This window comes from Narcine bancroftii, chromosome 5 (assembly GCF_036971445.1).
Source record: "Narcine bancroftii isolate sNarBan1 chromosome 5, sNarBan1.hap1, whole genome shotgun sequence".
Classification (NCBI taxonomy): domain Eukaryota; kingdom Metazoa; phylum Chordata; class Chondrichthyes; order Torpediniformes; family Narcinidae; genus Narcine; species Narcine bancroftii.
Window position 1 is genome coordinate 129,250,904 of NC_091473.1, and position 5,559 is coordinate 129,256,462.

The window sequence follows — 5,559 nt, forward strand, 5'->3', positions numbered from 1 at the left end:
ATGAAGTTATGGATCAGCTTTGACTCTGTTATGTAATAATCAACTTATTTCTTTTTCAATACACAATCGAAGTTTATTACATTGGAGATTTAAAGGTGTGGAAAATTTGGGAGATTGTTTTAAAGAAGGTAAATTTTTATCTTTTAATCAGATGAGGGACAGTTATTGTATTGATAAGAACTCTTTGTTTCTTTATTATCAGATTTGATCTTTGGTGAAACATGTGTTTGGTAGAGATATGATTTTACCTGAAATGACTATATTTGAGACTTTTCTTATGAAGGTACCAGAGAAGGATTATATTTCATTTATGTATCAAATATTACAGGATGGTATGGATAAAATGGGTTGGGATAAATCCAAAAGTAAATGGGAAGTGGATAATGGTTTTATTTTTTCCGAGGATGATTGGTTAGATATCTGTTATGATAGTGTAACTAGACTGATAAATGCACGCTATGTAATGATTAATTATCATTTTTTTCATAATTTGCTCAAATGTTAACATGGACAATAAAGATTTGCAAGGAAAATAATCTTGAAGATGTACAATTCTGCAAAGGTTTGATGAGCATGATGTTCAGTCTGCAAGTTCTCCACAAAAGTCCAGTGAGCTTGCTGCAAGAGTTATCTCGAGATGTTCACAGTCGCTTGGGTGATATCGATCAGGACATTGAAATAGAGGAACAATCCCATTTTGCAATGGTGAACTCAAAGACTGCAGCTCCAACTGTGGTGCAGGTAATTTTATCTCAAGTGGAGAAGGTTTTGGAAGAAGTAGATTGGCTGATCACGAAACTAAAATCCCAGCTGAGTTCTGAGAAAGTACTGACAGATGAAAATTCACAAGAGTCAACTGAGAGAGAACCTGTAGAGAAAGCTATTATCATTCAGCTGGGCACCCTGCTGACTGCTTTCCATGAACTTATACAGACCTCTATTCCATCGGGAGGTTGTGTAGATGTTCTTCTGAAGGAGTTGGGCAAAATGTACAATATTCTCACCTCATTGGTAAAATATTACATCCATGGTTACTCAACAAACGTGGCACATCTTCCTGCAAGATTTGAGAAACTAGTTAAACTTTCAGGATCACATCTAACCCCCACAGTGCTATGCTTTTATAACCTACATTCAGAATATCCAGAATGAGTTAATGAACTTTGGAGGAGGTGCAGAAAAGAAAAAGGACAAAAAGAGGGAAATGGCAGCCATTACTGCAGCAACGGCTCGAGTACTGCGAGAAACCAAGCCTATACCCAACCTAATATTTGCCATTGAGCAATACGAGAAGTTCCTTATCCACCTGACCAAGAAATCAAAGGTGAACTTAATGCAGTATATGAAACTCAGCACCTCCCGAGATTTCTGGATTCATGCAGCCACATTGAATGCAGCACTCCAAGAACAGGAAGAAGGGGATATTCAGGATTGTGAGAATCCTGAATATTACAAATGATAACTTCAAGTTATCAATCAACTACCACTGTGGATGAAAACAGAGAACCAAAAAAGAAAAGAAAGCAATGAATTAAAGCAATGGTGAACAATTTGTCCAGTAAATGAGCATATTATTAAGATTTGCACCCATCACAGGATCTAAACCATTCAAAACATGATCACCTCCCTTCAGTTTTCATTCTGATTTTCAAAAGCTGTTTTGAAGTAATTGCGGGTGAACTGTTGTCACTTTCTTGAAGTTATCATTTGTAATCCAAAAGATTTCTTGTTGAGTGCTTATTTTCTTTTGTTAAGCGAACCATTTGTTTTTTCAATGATTTGGTAAATATCTAATGCTTCTCCTGCAGAAAGAATACATTATATAAAGTATGAAATTTTTGAAAAAGTTATTAAAAATGGAACAAAATGTAAAAAAAAATTATACTTAACACCTGAAAAACTAAAAAAAGTATGGTTTTCATGAATCAGATTTGTGTTTTAGATGTGGTAAATCTGTTGGAACTTTTTTTCATGCTGCCTGGTCATGTTTATATACACAATCTTTTTGGAAGAAAATTCAATTGTTTTTAGAATACCTGTATAAGATTAAAATACCTTTAGATCCAACAGTATTTTTATTGGGCAGTTTGCAACCTCTGAAAAGTTTGGGATTAGATAAATTTCAACTTTTGTATATTTAGCATTATCTGTAGTGAAAAAATGTATTGCTAGTATGTGGAAAGATACAAATATGATTGTTATGAATAGATTGCATAATGAGATGAAATATTGTTTAATAATGGAAAAAAATTACATATGTTTTGCGTGATAACTACGCACCAAAGAAGAGGTACAAGGACTGCCTAAAGATATCTCTTGGTGCCTGCCACATTGACCACCGCCAGTGGGCTGATATCGCCTCAAACCGTGTATCTTGGCACCTCACAGTTCGGCGGAGAGCCCACCTTACTGACAAAAGACAAAGGAGGAAAAACCCAACACCCAACCCACCAATTTTCCCTTGCAACCACTGCAACCGTGTCTGCCTGTCCCGCATTGGACTTGTCAGCCACAAACAAGCCTGCAGCTGACGTGGACATTACCCCTCCATAAATCTTTGTTGGCGAAGCCAAGCCAAAGAAAAAAGAAAAGGTTGTTATATTCAGAATATTTACATTTTGATTTACGTTGATTAGATCTCAATATGTATGTTTAATTTTTCCTTAATTTTTTTTTCTTTCTTTATGGCTCTCCTTAGGAGAGTTGGCTGAAGGGGGGGGGGTTCTTTTTTTTTCTTTTCTTTTTTTTTCTATAAAATATAACATTCATGTTTATAGTTAATTGTTGTATATGTTATCTACTATTTGTATTTTGAACGAATAAATAAAGTTAAAAAAAACTTTCCTCCACCTCATCATAACATTCAGATAATGTTTCATTCTGTACATAAGATCACACACAATTTACTTCTGCTTAAAACTCAGAAAGGAAACAGATGCTGGGATCTGAAGCCAAACTAGAAATGCTGGAAGAACTCAGCCAATCAGTCAGCATCTGTGCAAAGACAAACCATGACTCGAAATATTAGCAGGTTTCTCTTTTCTTTGATGCTGCTTTACTGGCTACGTTCTTCCTGCATTTCTTGGATGTGGTTCAAACTCCAATCTGGGATATGAACACTTCAATTTAAGTGAAATTTAAATGGAAAATGGTGTCATCACACAGTAGAGTGAACAAAATCTGTCGGGGGGGGGGGGTGGGGAAACAGAGTTCATATTTCAGGTCAGTAAAAGAAAATAAATAAAAACAGAAAAATGCTGGAAAGAGAACAACAACAGGGTGCACACATCAAAAAAAACTTAATCCGATCTTAACTACCACGTGAAGAGATTGCAAAAAAAGGTGAACAGCTAGAGGTCATGACCTTGGGTAGGAGAAGAAATGAAGTCCTGTAACATGAGTTTAGGGAGAAAGGTAGAATTTAAACAGCAAGACCACAAATGTTATAATCTCCATACAGGTTTTCAGCCCTTCTGACTGTAATTCTTGAACAGATAACTCCACGGCTGAAGGGGTACTTCAACAGATGGGCTTCAGGGTCATTCTTGGGGAAGATGGTGCCAGTGGAACGTGTTGCGCCTTAACCATTCTGGCTGAGGGTGTTACTGGTGTTATGGAGGAAGATTTAAACTGAGTTGGCAGGGAAAGAGCCACAGAGTATTTGTACCTCTTCCTGCAAACACCTTGAGGAGAAGTAAATACTGAGTGCAGTAGGCAGATAGAGGAACACATGTATGGCAGGTATCAGAGAAGTGAAATAATAATATTGTTCTTGGGATTTTAACTGGGATTGCCCCAGTGTTAATAGCTCAGAACGAGCATGATTTTTAGATGTGAACAGGAGAGCCTCATGATACAATAAGCTGATAGAACAATGAGAGAAGAAACAGTATCTCACCTTGGGATATGTGGTGTTCAAGTGGAAGGAGTGTCAGGGATGGGGAAACCAATGTAGATGTACACACTTATTATTTTAAAATGGCTAGAAAAAAGGATAGGGATAGACCAGATACAAAGATATTAAAGTGAGGTAAGATGAATTCCATTTTAATAAGACAGGATCTGGCCCAGATTAAATGGGAGCATCTACTTGCAGGTAAATGTTCATCTGTGCAGAAGAAAGCACTCAAAGGAGAGGAAGTGAGAGTTCAGGCCAACATGTTCCTGTAAAAGCAAGTGGTAACAAATATAGGGAACCCTGGATGTGGAGGTACATCAAGGATTAGATAAAGAATAAAAGTGAAAGACAGATACAGGAAAATAATGACAGTGGAGACCCATCAAGATTGCAAAACACTTAATTATGAAATTAGGAATGTTAAGAGGGGTCACAAAAATCACTAGCAGACACGATTAAGGTAAATTCAAAGACGTTCTCTAAGTATATTAATGCCCTTAATGTGCCATAAAGATAGCAGAATAATTACATTTGAGAAGAATTCTCCACTGTTTCTCCTACCTACCCGAGGCAGAGTCAATAGCTCTCATATTGAGCTCATCAATCACCCAAAAATCCACAGAGCTGGGTTGGATATTAATCACTCTCAACCCAGAGGGACTATCTAAATTGTGAACAAGAAGACTTAATGGAGATTGAATCAATGTCCAGAATTCCCAGCACCGATTCTTCCTGATTGTATATCGATGTGCTTCAACCTCTTCTGAGCCTGATCTACTGAAGACAGGTGAGAGATGTCAATGGAGGAGTCTGTGATGCATGACTAAGTGTGCCATGCTTCTCTCAGGCAGTTGCTTAATGAGTCTGCAGAACAATGCCCAGCTCACAATAAAGAGGGCTCTACTTGGTCAACTTCTTCATATCTAAATCTTTAATGTTTTTAAAAAGATATTTTAAGCACAGTAACAGGTCCTTTTGCACCATGAGCCAGTGCTGCCCAATTACGCCCAATTGACCAACAACCCCGGTATATTTGGAATGGTGGGAACAAAACCAGAGCACCAGAGGAAACCAATGTAGATGTACTCACTCATTATAGACAGCTCTGGATTTGAACCCTGGTCACTGGTGATGCAACAGCATTGTGCTAACTGGTATGCTCAGCATGCCACCTCTGCGTTAGATGCTTGTACAATAAAGTTAAGTACAATGGACTATAATGTAATTAATCAAAATCAAACTTCATTTCCTTGATGCTCATAGCCATTTTAATGAAGATCTTGATATTAATAGAAATATCTTGATATGGCTTTTATCGAACTATTCTGTTCATCATTGACTTGGAAAGCTGCACTTTCTACATTCCTATCTTTTGGGGTAATGGACAGATCTCCTTTTCCAGGAGAGCAGCCTTGCCTGGAATTTCTTATTGATTGAGCCCTTTATCTAAACATGAGGTGACCTCTGCTATAATCATCAATCAACCACTCATTACCATTGCTTTAAAATCTTCAAGGCTAGATTCAAGAATATTGAACCATTTTTAGTTTAGCCAAAGAAAACAAAAAAAGGAAATAAATCTGTCTAAAGACTAGTTGGCTTTCTCAGATGGAATTTTATAACAACTTGTTTGAGATATGGATAAAAAAGATGTCTTCGAT

The 5,559-nt window shown here is 37.1% G+C and overlaps 1 pseudogene; it reads left to right on the plus strand.

The window, feature by feature from the left end:
• Window positions 1-493: 493 nt before the first annotated feature.
• Window positions 494-1,669, plus strand: LOC138762803 (Fanconi anemia group I protein-like; annotated as a pseudogene).
• Window positions 1,670-5,559: the final 3,890 nt, after the last annotated feature.